Consider the following 18,192-nt stretch of genomic DNA (forward strand, 5'->3'; position numbering starts at 1 on the left):
GCATAGACTACAGGACTCTGAATAGCAAGACAATACCCAATCAATACACCACACCACACATCGATGATGCACTGGATTGTTTAGCAGGAAGTCGCTGGTTCTCTGTCTTAGACCTTCATAGCGGTTACTACCAAATAGTGATGTCGGAAGAAGACAAAGACAAGACCGCGTTCATTTGTCCTCTCGGCTTCTACCAGTTTGAATGGATGCCTCAAGGAGTGATGGGAGCTCATGCGACGTTTCAATGTCTAATGGAGAAGGCCGTTGGAGACATGAACTTGCTGCAAGTCCTCGTTTATCTTGATGATTTAATAGTGTTTGGTGCTACATTGGAAGAGCATGAGGAGAGACTCATGAAGGTCCTGGATCGTCTTGAGGAAGTACGCCTAAAAGTGTCTTTGGACAAATGCCGGTTCTGTCAGCCCAGAGTCAAATATGTTGGCCATATCATCTCTGTGGATGGAATTGCGACAGATCCAGCTAAGGTTGAAGCTGTAACCCAGTGGCCACAGCCTACAGACCTTAAGTCACTGAGGTCATTCCTCAGCTTCTGTGGTTATTACCGCAGATTTATTGTGAAATATTCCTCCATTGTTAAGCTGTTGACAGATCTAACCAAAGGGTATCCCCCTGTGAGGAAAGGCAAGAAGCCTAGTGTCACAAAAGATCAACAATACTACAAGGAGGCTGAACCTTTTGGCTCACGATGGACTGATGCATGCACCAAAGCTTTCCATGAGATCATCAGATGCCTTACTAATGCGCCTGTGTTAGCGTTCACAGATCCTAACAAGCGATATGTGTTGCACATTGATGCAAGGTTTGGGAGCAGTCTTAAACCAGGTTCATCCTGAAGGCCTTCGTCCCATTGCATTCACCAGCAGAGGATTGACTGCTGTGGAGTAGAAGTATCACATCCACCAGCTCGAGTTTCTAGTACTGAAATGGGCCATGGTAGATAAATTCCATGATTATCTATACGGTGTGAGATTCACGGTGATGACTGACAATAATCCACTCACATATGTGCTGATGACTGGGAAACTCAATGCAACAGGTCACAGATGGCTTGCTGCATTAGCCACGTATGATTTCAAAGTCAAATATCGCCCTGGAAAGGTCAATATTGGTGCTAATTTACTCTCTCGCAACTGGTCTGATGTTGACGCAGAGCCCTGGAAGAAACTGTGTCAGGGTGATGTGAAGATGCTTTGTAGTCTTGTGAGTGCACAGGATGTGTGTATGGCTAAAAGACTAGGAGTTCCTGCAGAGGGCATTCCTGAGCTCTATTCTTTTGCAACTCACCTGAACATTGGGCAGCTAGAACAGTTCACCTGAGAAGACTTGCGGAAAGCTCAGCTCAAAGACACTGTCCTCAAGGTAGTTACAGAGGCCTTGAACACAGGCCGTTGGCCATCTAACACTACTGATGCCAATGTGTCTTTGTTGAAACGCGAAAGTGCAAAACTGAGCCTTGAAAATGGATTACTCTACTGAGTGACAACCAAAGTTTCTGGTAAAGAACACCATCAGTTGCTACTACCCAAGGAGTTCAGAATGCAGGTGTGCCATGCTTTGCATGATGATATGGGACACTTGGGAGTAGAAAGGACTGTAGAACTGATAAGAGAAAGGTTCTATTGGCCAAAAATGAGTCAGATAGTGGAAACATACATAGGCAACTGTGGGAAGTGTGTCACGTGGAAGAGTCCATGTCCACGAGCTGCTCCGTTACATCAGATCACAACCACAGGTCCTATGGAGCTCATATGTATCAATTTTCTGTCTTTAGAGCCAGACTCAAGTGGATTTGCTAACATACTCGTGGTGACCGATCATTTTAGTCGCTATGCGCAAGCATACCCAACTAAAGATCAGCAAGCAGTCGCTGTCGCCAAAGTATTGGTCGAGAAATTCTTCGTTCATTATGGTCTTCCAGCTTGAATTCATTCGGACCAAGGCCATGACTTCGAGAGCAGGTTGATCCAGGAACTACTGAGGACCTTGGGAATCCATAAGTCACGGATGACACCCTATCATCCTCAAGGTGACCCGCAACCAGAGCGCTTTAATAGAACACTACTGTCTATGTAGGGAACCTTGAGAGATACCCACAAGCGCCAGTGGAGTCGTCATGTGAGTCAATTAGTACACGTGTACAACAGTACCAAGAACAATGCCACAGGGTTTTCGCCCTACTACATGTTCGGCAGAGAGGCCAGATTGCCTATTGATGTATGTTTCGGTACTGATGATCAAGAACCAGTCAGTCATTCACGTTACGTGGAAAATCTCAAAAGAGACTTGCAGAGTGCTTATGAGTTAGCGACCAAGTCTGCAACTCAAGTTCATCTGAGAAACAAAAAGAACTATGAGAGAGTCCTACACAACCAAGTGTTAGCCAAGGGTGAGCGAGTGCTCTTGAAGAACTTGGGGTTGAAGGGGAAACATAAATTGCAGAGTAGGTGGAACTCTTTACCCTACGTAATAGTGGAAAAGCTCCCTGATTTGCCTGTCTACAGGGTGAAGCCTGGGAGTGGGATGGGGAAGATGAGAACTATTCACAGAGACAACGTTTTGCCAATTGGTAGTTTGGTGAGAATTTCTGAGGAGTCCGAAGTTCAAGAACGAACTGCAAGACCCATGACAAGGAGTCAGAGAAAGTCAGTGACACGTCAATCACATGTTACGAGGTCTCAAGACAATGCAGGTTATCCTCTTGATGAAGTGTCAAGTGAGTCTGAGTCTGAATTTCAGCCTATGTTCAGATGGAGACCAGAACCTGATGATCTTGAAGATCCTGTCTTTGAGAGAGATTGTGAACGTGAAGTACAAAACACTGCTGATGAGCAGGACAGTGTGTCTGATCATGATGAAGAGAATGAATGTGATGTGATGTCAGAGGCCATTGCAGGCACTAGTGATGGTGAGACTAATGCTGCTGATGAGGTAGAAACGCCTGTTGAACCAATAGGTAGTGCAGAACCTGAAAGACATTCTCCCGTAAGAGTGAATGAGGAAGCCCAACCTCAGAGAACTTCCCCTAGATGTGAGAAGAGGTCTATTAAACCTGTTATCAGACTAACTTATGATGAGGCAGGGAAGCCTAAAGACCAGCCTTTGACTATAGTTCATAGGGGTGTAGTCATAAAGATTGGTTAAAGGGAATTTTCATTTCATTTCCTGTGTCATTTAAGTTCATGTTTTCATTCATGTTTCATGGGAACTAGGTTTCATGGGGACATGTAAACCATTTAAGTGGGGGAGAGTGTAGCCCTGTGCTATATTTTGGGTTTAATTCATCTGGATTTAAAAATGTTAAAATGGTTAAAAACATTTGAAATGCATTTTACAAGCACTTGTAATAATCCTATGCCAAATGCTTTTGTTTTCTACAATTTTGTATTTTATTTCCTTTTCTAATATTTGACGAATTATTTTCCTAATTTCTGATTGGTCGAGGACTCTGACCCCTGAACTGTTGCATAACGGGAAGTAGAGAGTGCGAGAGAATTCAGTTCATCGGAGGATGGTGAAGGGGACAGTCAGCTCGTTTGTCTCCTCTCACTAGCATGTATTTAGCCTAAACTTTCCCAGGCTATGGGGGAGATTCTGCAGCCAAGTGTTTGGCTAGAGCACTTTAGAAAGCAGTGGACTTTAGACATGTGCTTTGGGACACTTTCCTTTTTTGTTTTGAGAGAAGTTTTAATCTCAGACCATCGTGAAAACCGCAAGTGACCAGCGTGAGAGCACACGAGTTCCAGAGACAGTGAGGAGGGTTCGCTACACCGTTGCAGTGCTACCCCATGGCTGTGCTTGTGGGACTGAGTGCGTGAATTGTCCTGAACACCGGAGGAGTTGGGGATTCGTTTTGACAAGGCGACCGACACCAGTGACGCGGTGGGGGAACAGGAGATTCGGAGCTGCAGGAGTCCATGCGGGAGGCGCGTTTCCCATGAGGAATGAGCCACGACCAGGTCCACGCTTCAGCTGTGTGATCACATGCAGTCAGCACATAAACACTCGCTACTTCTCTACTCTTCTATTCTATTCGCAACGACAAGGTACAGGCCTTGTTTTCATTTTATTTATGCTCATTGAGTGAAGCGGCCAGTGTAAAGTTTTAAAGGTCACAACACACCCGAGCATCGTTCAGGCCTGCAACTGGGTACTTTTTTGGGTTATTTAGTTACCTTAAAACCGGCATAGGTTATTTACTAGTGACTTTGGTATTGCACTGAAGGGTTTGCTTATTGCATTTAAAGTGACTTCTATGGACACTGAGGTTTCATTTAACTGAGGTACATTTTTACTTTAAAGGGTATCTTTTCCATTTTAAAGGAGAACTTTAATTTCAAGTGTTTTTGTGCTAAGGCACATAGATTATTGAACATATATTGCTATAAGAGCATTTTAAGTTTAATTTTAAATTTGAACCCACTCTAAGGAGTGTGTATTTTGGTTTATTGAATAACAAGACAATAGGGGTATTTCATTTCATATTTTATTATTTATTGTAATTTCATTTAAAATCATTTTTCAGTAAAAAGTAAAAAGACACTTCATTTTGCAATTCATTATTTCATGGTGATATTCTTACTTGGTTAAAAGGTAAAAAAAGGTATATTTACAGGACATTAAAAGGTAACAACTCATAACCAATCTGATCAAAACTACCGCTGTTTTATCACCTTTACTGATAAGAACTCAGGGCGCCCCATAGTTAATTAGTTGATTTGGATGATTTTAGATGTCATGCCAGTAATGTAGGCATGGGGGCACTACATTATTATTATTAGTAGTAGTAGTATTAGTATTAATATAACCTTCCTCTTGTGTTAGGGTCGGCACCGATCCGTTTTTAGGTTTGAAATGCATAAAAGTGCTCTTTAATTTGTTAATTGCATCAAGGCATTTTGACTTTGTCAGGAACCTCCATTTATACAAAAAAAAACAATTTCACTAAATTATAAAATGCTCTGGTGAAAATTATGACCTTTGTGTTGTTAGGGTCGGTTTCGACCCAGTTATAATATAAGATTTTAAAACAATAATTAGTGCCAAAACTAAAATCATAAACACACTGTCCTTACACTGTAAGGAGTGTGGTTGCACTCCTTACCAGTTGGTGGCAGTAATGCACAATTATGTTGTTTGCCCACCACCAAGAAGGAGAAGAAGAGTTGATGACTTGCAGAATACAAATTTCCAGTTTGCAGCATGCAAAAATGAGAAGAAGATGTACAATAAGCCAAGCTCTGGATAATATCTTTGCTGAAGATGAAGCAGAGGACACAGAGCAGCATAGTGATATGGATGAGCAGGTTTCTGAGGAGGAGGATAATATAGAATATCAACCGGAGGTCACAGACACATCTGATGAGTCTGATGAGAAGGTTACAGGTGCTGAAGCTGCTTATGCTCCTGCTGAAACATCTCATCTCATTATCTCTAGCCGCTTTATCCTTCTACAGGGTCGCAGGCAAGCTGGAGCCTATCCCAGCTGACTACAGGCGAAAGGCGGGGTACACTCTGGACAAGTCACCAGGTCATCACAGGGCTGACACATAGACAACCATTCACACTCACATTCACACCTATGGTCAATTTAGAGTCACCAGTTAACCTAACCTGCATGTCTTTGGACTGTGGCGGAAACCGGAGCACCAGGAGGAAACCCACGCGGACACGGGGGGAGAACATGCAAACTCCGCACCGAAAGGCCCTTGCCGGCCACGGGGCTCGAACCCGGACCTTCTTGCTGTGAGGCAACAGCGCTAACCACTACACCACCGTGCCGCCCCTGCTGAAACATACAAATCCAAAAATGGTAACATCTGTTGGAGCTCAGTACCTCCTGGTTTACATGGCAGGGCAGCTGCGGCAAATGTCATCAAAATGACCCCTGGATCACAAGGTTTGCTGTGACAAGAATAAGTGACATCAAGACATGTTTTGATCTGTTTATGCCATTGTCACTAAAAAAAGCATCATTGCTATGACAAACCTTGAAGGAAAAAAGTCCATGGCGACAGGTGGAATGACATTGATGAGGAATACTTCGATGCTTATATTGGTGTTCTTCTTGCTGAAGTGTACAGATCCAGCAATGAGGCCACTGATAGTCTCTGGGATGCAACGCCAGGCAGAAATATTTTCCAGGCAACAATGTCACTTCAGACCTTTGAAATGATATCAAGAGTGTTCAGATTTGACAATAGTGATACTAGAGCAAAATCTGACAAGCTTGCTCCCATCAGGGATGTCTGGGAGAGATGGGTGCAGCTCCTTCCACTGATGTTCAACCCAAGGCCAGAGGTGACAGTAGGTGAACATTTTGTCCCTTTCCATGGAAAATGCCCCTTCCAGCAATAGATGCCCAGTAAGCCAGGCAAATGGGGCATAAAAATCTGGGCAGCCTGTGATGCAAAAACCAGCTATGCATGGAATCTGCAGATTTATACGGTACAGGCAAACCTGCAAGTGTCATCCTTGAGAAAAATCAAGGAAAATGTGTAGTCCTGGATATGAATACTGGACTGCGGGGTCACAACATCACATGTGACAATTTTTTTTTTTTTTTTACCAGCTATGACCTTAGACAAGAACTTCTCAGGAGGAAACTTACCATGGTGGGCACAACAAAATAAATAAATAAACCTGAGCTGCCTGCTGAAATTTTGCAGGTGAAGGACAGGGCTCCACTTTCTTCAAAATTTGTTTTTACAGACACCACCACTGTTGTTTCATATTGTCCAAAAAAAAAAACTGGAGTGTGATACTTACGTCCACTTTTCACAAAGATGCAGCTGTGTCATCAGGAAGTGACAAAAAGCCCATAATTATCCTGGACTATAATAAAAACAAAGGAGGAGTGGACAACCTGGATAAGCTGACTGCCACCTACACTTGCCAGCAAATGACCAGGAGATGGCCAATGGCTGTATTTTAGAACATCCTAGATGTGTCTGTATACAATGCTTTTGTGTTGTGGACCCACATTCACCTAGGGTGGAACTAAACCAAAAAAAAAAAACAAGTGGAGAATGTTTCTTGAGGAGCTAGGAAGTTCCCTTGTCAAGCCGCACATTGAGCAAAGGGAACGGGTGCCCCGAGAAGCAACTGCTGCAGCCTTTGTCAGACAGCTGCAGAGTTCACCTAGCACTCCGTCCACACCATCAGCAACACAAAGAGTATCAGCTGCAGCATCCTCCTTAGCCAGCCCTGTCTCGACATCAACCAGCACAGCCACAGCCACAACCCCACTGAGGCCACCTGATTCCAAAAGAAAGAGGTGTCAGGTCTGCCCTAGCAATAAGGACAGGAACACAGATATATTGTGCTTCTCCTGCAAAAAAAAATCTCCAAAGAACACACTAAAAATGTCACTTTTTGCCACACATGCATCTAAACACACACACATACACATGTATGTGGACATGCATGTACTTGCACACAAAGACTTTTTTTGGAAATAGTACTTGATTTCGGTTAACTGGTGACTCTAAATTGACCGTAGGTGTGAATGTGAGTGTGAATGGTTGTCTATGTGTCAGCCCTGTGATGACCTGGCAACTTGTCCAGGGTGTACCCCGCCTTTCGCCCATAGTCAGCTGGGATAGGCTCCAGCTTGCCTGCAACCCTGTAGAAGGATAAAGCGGCTAGAGATAATGAGATGAGATGAGTACTTGATTTCTTTTGTATTCTAGTAGTTCTAGTACTTGTATTTCTTTCATTTTGTATTTGTATTAAAGTTCTATTTTTGAAAAATAGACTTATTGCCTTTTTTCTTGAAGTAAATATATATGGGTCAAAACTGACCTGTAACACCACAGATGATACTATAGTTAATATTATTATAATTTAAAAAATTAAATAAATAAAACCAATTTATTTTAAAGATGTGTTCTAATACTTCCCAGTAATAGTCAGGTAACATAACAACCTTTTATTTATTTATAGAATTTTCTTGAGGTTCATTTTACCATTTTTTAATTAAAAAATGAGAGGTATGCTGTAAAAAGAAGGGCCCAGGGGGCCACAAGAAAAATATTAAATCAATCTTTTCATGGATAAGGAAGCCTAACAAGGTCACAAAGAGTTAAGAAACAAATTGGATTCTAAATCATTGTTTTGAGGGTATTTTTTGGCTGATTTAAGACACGGGTCAAAACTGACCCGTTAACATAAGGAATAGTAACAGAAAGTTAACACAAGAGAAGGATAAGCGAGGGGTTTACCCAAGCCTGCATTAATGTCCCATGGTGAAAAAGTATAAGAGCTTTCCCAACTAGTCAGAAGTGATTTTTCTTGCTTGCTTCATCCAATGCTTGAGGGAGGCAAGTTCCTGTCCAGCACTTTCACTGCTATTCAGATGCTAAGTAGTCATTCACATCTCTGCCACACTGCCTTCCATCCCCGCTCCCCCTGCCCCTGCCAGTGACTCACTATTCCTTATCAATAACTGAAGTGTTACCTTGATGTTCTTCAGTAATTAATGGTGATGTGGAACAGTATTGTAAAGTCAAACACACAATAACTCATTACTAATGACTGACATGTTACTGTAATGTTCTTCAGTAGTAAATGTTGTGGAGCAGAATTATACATTGTAATTTCTTACTTTTTTTTTATTTAAGAGTAATTTCCAATAAATTTGAAAGTTTGTTAAAGGAGAATATTTGTTAATCATTTTACATAATAGCATGTACTTTTGTACATTATTGTTGTCCCTTTCTTTCTTTATTCCTTGTCTTACTCAATAAAAAAAAAATGACCCTGTGTTCTTTTGAGAAGACCTGTAATAACTCATGTAGACATTCACAATTTGGACAGTAATGTTTTGGAACATGTTGAGACTTTGCTATTTATAATTAATGCCAGGTTAACAGTAATTAATTAGGAGTTTTTATAAAAGAGCCATAGTTTGCTAGTAGTTGTGCAGGTGAAATTTAACACTCAGGAATTACTGCTTAAGACTGAATAACTTTTATATGTATGTTTTATTTATTAGTTACTGAATATTTAATAGCAAACTTCTACTAATATAACTACTGAGTAATTAACCAGTAGGTCATAGTAGTTAATAGGAAGGTGTTCAAGAATACTCATTCATCCTTGCTTAGATCCTGCATAGGTCCTCCAAAATTACCTTATACCATTGAACAGTATTGCAAAATGTTGTCCTGTTTTGTTTTCACAGCCAAAGCAGTTATATAATTTGGTCTAAAGCATTGTGTCACAAACACAGGTGATAGTCAGATGCAAATGCAACAGAGAGTTCATAGTGGCCAGATGTGGTGCTAAATGGCAGTTTCAACTTGTAGCCCTCATGTATGCAAACCAGGTTGTAGGCACTACAAACATCCAACTTGGTGAAAATCTTGGCTGAACGAGGTTGGTCCAACTAGAGCCCAGGGATCCAGGTATTTCACGATGATCTGGTTTAGGCCATGGTAGTCAATGCATAGCCTGAGACCCCCTGCCTTTTTCTCCACAAAGAAAAATCCTACAGAAGCAGACAATGTGGAGGGATGGATGTATAGTGCCTTCCAAAAGTATTCATCCCCCTGGGTGTTTGTCCTGTTTTGTTGGATTACAAGCTAGAATTAAAATGGATTTGGGGGGGGGGGGGGGGTAGCACAATTTGATTTACACAACATGCCTACCACTTTAAAGGTGCTCTTTTTTTATTATGACACAAACAATAATTAAGATAAAAAAAAACAGAAATCTGGAGTGTGCATAGGTATTCATCCCCTTTCGTATGAAACCCCTAAATAAAAGCTGGTCCAAACAATTCACTTCATAAGTCACATAATTAGTTGATTAAGATCCACCTGTGTGCAATCAGTCACATGGTCTGTCACATGATGTCTGCATAAATCAACCTGTTCTGGAAGGACCCTGACTCAGCAACACTACTAAGCAAGCAACATGAGAACCAAAGAGTACTCCAAACAGGTCAGAGACAAAGTAATGGAGAAGTATAGATCAGGGTTGGGTTGTAAAAAAAAACATCCCAAAATTTGAATATCCCATGGCGCACCATTAAATCCATTCTAGCAAAATGGAAAGAACATGGCACCACTACAAACCTGACAAGAGAAGACCACCTACCAAAACTCACAGACCAGGCAAGGAGGGCATTAATCAGAAATGCAACAAAGACACCAAAGATAACACCGAAGGAGCTGCAAAGATCCACAGCGGAGAAGGAAATATCTGTCCATTGGACCACTTTAAGCCATACACCCCACAGAGCGGGGCTTTATGGAAGAGTGGCCAGAAAAAAAAATTGCTGAAGAAAACATGTTTGGAGTTTGTCCAACATCATGTGGCAGACTCTGCAAACATATGGAAGAAGATTCTCTGGTCAAATGAGACTAAAATTGATCTTTTTGGCCATCATGGGAAATGCCATGTATGGCACAAACCCAACACCCTGAGAACACCATCCCTACAGTGAAGCATGGTGGTGGCAGCATCATGCCGTGGGGATGCTTTTCATCTGCAGGGACAGGAAAGCTGGTCAGGACTGAAAGAAAGATGGATGGCACTAAATGCAGGGCAATTCAGGAGGAAAACCTGTTTGAGTCAGCCAGAGGTTTCAGACTGGGATGAAGGTTCATGGTCCAGCAGGACAATGACCCTAAACATACTGCTAAAGTGACACTGGAGTGGTTTAAAAGGAAACATTTAAATGTCTTGGAATGACCTAATCAAAGCCCAGACCTCAATCCAATTGAGAATCTGTGGCATAACTTGAAGATTGCTGTACACCAATGCAACCCATCCAACTTGGAGTTGAAACAGTTTTGCCTTGAGGAATGGGCAAAAATCCCAGTGGATAGATGTACTAAGCTAATAGAGACATACCCCAAGAGACTTGCAGCTGTAATTGTAGCAAAAGGTGGCTCTACAAAGTATTGACTTTGAAGGGGGTGAATACCTATGCACACTCCAGATTTCTGTTTTTTCATCTTAATTATTGTTTGTGTCACAATACAAAAACAATGTGCACCTTTAAAGTTGTAGGCATGTTGGGTAAATCAAATGGTGCTAACCCCCCAAAAATCCATTTTAATTCCAGCTTGTAATGTGATAAAACAGGACAAACACTAAGGGGGATGAATACTTTTGCAAGGCACTGTACCCCTGTTGTAGAGCCATCTGCTAATAATCCTTCATGGCCTTTTGTTCTGAGATAGCCAAGGGGTTGATTCTGCAAGAGGAGGCATGGTGCCAGGGAGAAGCTTGGTGGCACAGTTATGGGGCGATGAGGTGGGAGCCCACTGGCCTTGCTCTTGCTGAAGACCTCCATATGAGCCCTGTAGCATTTAGGAGTGTGGGCTGTGGTGGTGACTTCAGGACTTTCCACAGTGGTAGAAGTGACCGTGAGCCTCAGGAGACAGTGGCAGTGTTGCATGCAATGTGTGAGCAACTGTAGAATCTCTCTGTCTTGCCAGAAGATCTAAAGGTTGTGATGCTGTAGCCAGGGAAATCCTAGGATGATGGCCTGGTTATGGGTCTTGGTGTGGAGAAAGGAGATTCCTGATAAAGGGCACTGATATGTAAAGTGAGGGGCTGGGTGCATGATGTGAGGAGCTCCTCTTCAATGGGTCCACCATCGATGGCCCTAATACTTAATGGCTGCTGGAGTTCTTGTGAGGGTCCCTGCAGCTTCTGAGCAGTATTATGGCCCTTTTCCACTACCCTTTTTCAGCTCACTTCAGCTTGCTTCAGCTCACTTCAGCCCGACACGGCTCGCGTTTCGACTACCAAAAACCAGCACGACTCGGCTCGCTTCAGCCCTGCTTAGCCCCTAAAACTCGCACCGTTTTGGAGTAGGGCTGAAGCGAGCCAAAGCGAGCCGACTGAGGCTGGGGGCGTGAGCAGACACTCCCCTGTGCACTGATTGGTGAGGAGGAGTGTCCTCACATCCCCACACACGCCCCGCAAGCGCGCTGGGATCTTTAAACACCGCAAACCCGGAAGAAGAATAATTACGAATTACGAGAATTTCTGAAGCCTTATGCGCCTCGCCTCATCTATACGCTCTTGCCAGTATCTGTCCGCGTTGTCGGTGATAACAAGCCACAGCACCAAGACCAGCAACACTAACGACTCCATGTCCTCCATGTTTATTGTTTACTATTCGGGTCGTGAGACTACCGCTTAAAAGCTCACTGATGTCACTGTTTGCGCTGCTTAACGACATCACGTGACGTCCACCCACTTTCGCTAACTCCACCCAATGTGTCCACCCACTTCCAGCCAGCATGGTTCAGCGCGGTTGTAGTCGAAATGCAACTCCAACAGCCCCACTCAGCCCGACTCAGCACGGCACGGCTCAGCCCGACTCAGCCGCGTTTGTAGTGGAAAAGCAGCAATACTCACCATGAAATTACCAGTGGCCCCCAAGTCTATCAGGGCAGAGAAAACATGGACTGAATCTGACTGTTTTACCAGTACATCAATCTTAAATGACTTGAGAGAGATATAGTAGTGTTTGGAGCGCTCTCTGCCCCAATGGGTGTCCTTGAGCTTCTTGGGCAAGAAGGACAGTATGCCAGAAGGTGTGTTGCTTCCCCATAGTCGTACTCATAGAGCATACTCTAACACACAAGACTTCCAGATTGAGTGGACGCTGGCATGACTTCCTGCCGCTGCTCACTGGAAAATTGTTAAAGTGTTTTTATAGTTTTATGGCCTGCATGGTCTGTGTAATTGTAGTTTTGTGTGAGCTAAAGCAATCATTTTGCTTGTATAAGCACAGATTCAGTTGTCGCTCCTGCGTTTTGTGTCCCTGCAGGCAAATATTAGCCCACCGGCTCGAACACAGCACCTGGCTACACAGATCCACCTGGCCGCTGCAGTCGTGATGTGGACCAGCAAATTTTGTATCTAGTCTGTGCTTGTCTGGATGTTCTTATCACTTTGCCATCATCCTGTGACAGGTTTACTTTGCTATACAGCCGCTGAGCTTCTGTGGATCTGCTGGCACTTGCCTGAGCCTCCACTGCCAGTGCTGCACCACCACCTGGACATCGCTCTCTTCCCCAGCTGGGGATACATTCATCGTGGGTCTCACAGGAATTTCTTCCATGACAACTCCAAAACAATAAACTCTTTCTGGTCCACCTCTCGCTGTCCTGCCAGAAACTCTAGCCAGACTGTCGACCGCCATGCATTAGTCAGCCTAGCTAGGTCAACGAATGCTTCTGCCAAACTTGACAGCATCACTGTCAACTTTGGTCTGCTTAATATCTGCTCACTTATGAGCAAAGAACATCTCATCCAGGATTTCCTTACTGACCGTAAGCTTGACTTTCTCTATCTAACAGAAACTTGGCAACAGCTCAATGAATTTTCTCAACTAAATGAATCCACTCCTCCCGGCTTTGTTTACCTCTGCCATCCTCGTGGCAAGGGCCGGGGTGGAGGTCTCGCGATAATTCACTGCGAGAAGTGGAAAGTCCTCCCAGTATCTTTGCCTACCTTTAGTTCATTTGAATACATTACGTTTAAGCTGCCTGGACCTGCTCCCACCATTGTTGCTACAGTCTACCACCTACCTAAGCTTCATAGTGACTTTTTAAATTTTGCCACATTACTCACCCATCTATCCACTCTCTCACCAAATGTAATATTATTGGGGGACTTCAACATACACATAGATAATAGTAATCTTCCTCTTACCAGGGATTTTTCATCATGCCTTGAGAGTTTTGGATTCCATCAATACATACATTTTCCCACACACACAAAAGGACACACGCTGGACTTGATCTGCTGCTCTGGTCTCACCCCCTTCAACTGCTCTGCCAATGAACTTCCTGTTACTGATCATCTTCTCCTTACATTTAACATCATATTCTGCCTTTCTGCAATCAAGCTTCCACATCTCATTTCATTTCGGAATATGGATATTAATATAAACACTCTTCATTTCAATATCGACAATCCTCTGATCCTTGACTATTTTTCCAACCCTGATGAACTGGTAGCATACTACAACAACGGCTTGTAAAACATTCTCAACTCTCTTGCCCCAGTGAAAACATGGTCTGTTTCCTTCTCCTCATCTGCTCCCTGGTATACCCCAGAGCTCCGGGCAATGAAAGCCAAAGGTCGACAACTTGAGCGACTCTACAAAAAGACTGGTCTCAATGTTCATATAGAGATGCACAAAACCCATATTCTACTTTACAAGGACTCCACTGCTCATACTAAATCAAACTATTATTCTGGTTTAATCATCTCCAATAAAGGAAACACAAAGACACGGTTCTCGCTTCTCAACAAAATCCTCCAGTCATCTTACTCCCTGCCTCCTATTTGTACTCAAGTGACACCTGTAAATCTCTAATGCTGTTTTTCGATGAAAAAATACATAATATTCACCAGTTTTTGTGTTTAAATCCACTGCCTCTCTCCCCTTTTGAATCTTTCCTGCATTGCCAGCCATTTTCCAGTTTTCAATTCCCTGATGTTTCCGAAATCTCTGAACTTATCCTTCAATCCAAGCCATCCACATGCCAGCTTGATCCCCTCCCCACAATCCTGGTCAAATCTTGCCTCTTCTCTCTGCTTCCCCTCATAGCTGCCATTAGTTACTCTTCACTCTCTACTGGCACTGTTCCATCACTATTCAAAACTGCAGCAGTCACTCCAGTACTGAAAAAAACTGGTTTAGATCCCAACAATTACAGTAATCTCTGCCCCATCTCTAACTTACTATTTATTACCAAAATTATTGAGAAAATATTTGCCACCCAGCTACACACACACTTAATTCAAAACTGCCTCTATGAGTGTTTCCAGTCTGGCTTCCAGCCCCAGCATTGCACTGAAACTGCCCTATTAAAAATTACAAATGATCTCCTCCTTGCAGATGACTCTGGGTTACTCTCCATCCTCATCCTCCTTGACCTGAGTGTGGCCTTTGATACCATCTCACATCCCATCCTCCTCAGCCGACTCTTCTCCCTTGGCATCACTCATACCCCCCTGGATTGGTTTCACTCCTATCTCTTAGGCCGCACTCAGTTCATACAGCTTAAAACTTTCAAATCTGACCCCTCTCCTGTCACTTCATGTGTGCCCCAGGGTTCTGTCCTGGGGCCCCTTCTCTTTATCACCTACCTCCTTCCCCTTGGCCACATTTTCTGCAAATTTGACATTCATTTTCACTGCTTTGTGGATGATACTCAGCTCTACTTATCCTGCAAACTGGACTCCTCTCTCCCTCCTTCCTCCCTCACCTCCTGCATATCTGTAAAATCCTGGTTCACCTCAAACTTCCTAAAATTAAACAGCGATAAAACTGAATTCCTCCTCATTGGCACCAAATCCATACTGTCTAAAGCTGACACCATTTCCCTCACCATTGACAACGTCTTAGTTTCCCCCTCTCCTCAAGTTAAGAGCCTGGGTGTCATCCTCAATAGCACACTATCTTTCCAATCCCATATCAGTAGCATTACCCACTCTGCATACTTTCCATTTATGTAACATAAATTGATTTTGCCCCTCTCTTACCCCCCATACTGCCTCCATCCTTGTTCACAGCCTTGTGACTTCCCGGATTGACTACTGCAACTCTCTTCTTTTCAGCCTCCCTCAAAAGTACCTCCATAAACTCCAACTGGTCTAGAACTCTGCTGCCCATATCATCACTAAAACCCCCTCTTATCACCACATCACCCCCATCATCCAGCAACTCCATTGGCTTCCAGTCAAGCAATGCATAGAATTCAAACTCCTCCTGTATACCTTCAAGGCCATCCACAACCTCACCCCTTCGTATTTGTCTGGCCTTCTTCACATCATCACTCCAGCCCATTCTCTTCGTTCTTCCTCTTTCATCCACCTCACTGTCTCCTCTGCCTGCCTCAGCACCTCTGGAACTCTCTGCCTTCTCACATCCGCAATTCTGACTCTCTCGCCATCTTCAAGTCTAAACTCAAAACTCACCTGTTTAAGATTGCTCACTCACTTTAACTTCTATTACACTCTCCATTGTTTCTTTTGTATGTTGATTGTATTTATTGTTTTTTTTATTCATTGTACAGTGTCCTTGAGTGTCTTGAAATGCACTTATAAATAAAATTTATTATTATTATTGTTATCTCATCTCATTATCTCTAGCCGCTTTATCCTTCTACAGGGTCGCAGGCAAGCTGGAGCCTATCCCAGCTGACTATGGGCGAAAGGCAGGGTACACCCTGGACAAGTCACCAGGTCATCACAGGGCTGACACATAGACACAGACAACCATTCACACTCACATTCACACCTACGGTCAATTTAGAGTCACCAGTTAACCTAACCTGCATGTCTTTGGACTGTGGGGGAAACCGGAGCACCCGGAGGAAACCCACGCGGACATGGGGAGAACATGCAAACTCCGCACAGAAAGCCCCTCACCAGCCACGGGGCTCGAACCCGGACCTTCTTGCTGTGAGGCGACAGCGCTAACCACTACACCACCGTGCTGCCCCTATTATTATTATTATAGTAGTAGAAAGATAGCCCCTCTTTATGTCTCTGTTCACATTCTGAACAAGTCATTCTAGTGTGAAAGATGTCCATGGGCATTGGGGTTTCAGAAATTGGGGAATTGGGATCTCAGCCATGGAGTTTTGGTGAGGAGGTCATCAAGGTGGATGGACAGGTCTGAGTTAGTCGAATGTTGCTTGCTCATCTCGACATGCCAGTTCTGTAAGAACGTGATGGTTGAGCTCTTGACGAAATGCTATCTTCAGGGCTAGTTAGTTTCATCTGCTTCCAGCAGCAATTTTATGGAACTTTAAAGTGTACTCTGCCACTCATCTGCTCCCATGTTTAATATTGAGCAGTTACTCTCCTACCTCCACATCTTCGAAACTATGGTCAAAGACCCAACAAAACAGCCCTATGAAGCACTTGTATGTAGGTTTGCTGCCCTTCTCCCACACTATGGTTGCCCATTTCAGTGCCTTCTCAGTGAGCAGGTTGATAAACTGGGCAATCTTTTTTGATACATGGTACCCGTTTGGGCTGTGAAATACAGGGAGCACTGTAACAGGAATTCCTTGCAATCTGATAGACCTCCTGAAAACGTATCAGGTCATAGAATGAGCAAATTAGAGCTCATGACTGGCGCAGGGTGCAGAAGGAGCACTTGTGAAACAGCAGCAGTCAGCTGGGATATGTAGGCATCCATTTCCCCGATATGCTGCTGTTCTCCCAGAAAATGTCTGTGCACAGCTAATGCTGTTTGCCTTTTCTCATCCATTGCATCCATGATGAGGTAAAGTATTCTGTCAGAAATGTGGGCAATAGTCAGGTGCAAATGCAACAGAGTTTATTAAAACAGATTGAGAACACATCCAAATCATCAGGCAAAACCAGTGTCAAAAACAGGCAAAGGTCGGGTGAAGCACAGACACTATATCAGGGGCAAAGACAAAGGGCAAAAATACAAAATACAAAAGAGAGTTGAGGAAACGGAACAGCTATATAAACAAATGGCTTGGTATGAACAAACTCCAGGTACTGAGTGATACTTTGCCCTGAATATGTGGGGAGAGGATCCTTATCACCACTTGTGGTGATGAGGCAGTGATATGGAACAGGGGTGTGTGTGTGTGTGTGTGTGTGTGTGTGTGTGTGTGTGTGTGTGTGTGTGTGTGAGATGATCAGTGTTCCAGAGACAGAGCGGTGTATAGTGGCCATGTTTGAAGACCGCTGCAAACTCTGGGAAGTGGAGTCATGAGTGTGAGCAGGAGCAGACATGACACATTGCATAGATGTTAAGAGGGTTCACATACTACATTGAGGAACATAACATTTTAGAAATTATGTCACAATACTGCAAGATGTTCACTGAAAATATATAGATTAATCTATAATGAAAATACACTATATGGCCAAAAGTATGTAGATGCGTGACCATCACACCCATATGTTCTTGTCCCATTCCAAAACCAGGGTATTATTATGGATGTGGCCCTGTGTTTACTTTTATGACAGTATGCACTCTTCTGGGAAGATTAATGTGGATTGGTCCCCATGTTTACTGCTTTAACATCCTCCATTCCTCTGGGAAGACTGTCCATTAGATTCTGGAAAAGGTCTCTGAGTATTTGTGCCTATTCAGTCACAAGAGCATTAGATCAGACAATGATATCAGCAGGAAGGCCTGGT

This window comes from Neoarius graeffei, chromosome 10 (genome assembly GCF_027579695.1).
Source record: "Neoarius graeffei isolate fNeoGra1 chromosome 10, fNeoGra1.pri, whole genome shotgun sequence".
NCBI classification, from domain to species: domain Eukaryota; kingdom Metazoa; phylum Chordata; class Actinopteri; order Siluriformes; family Ariidae; genus Neoarius; species Neoarius graeffei.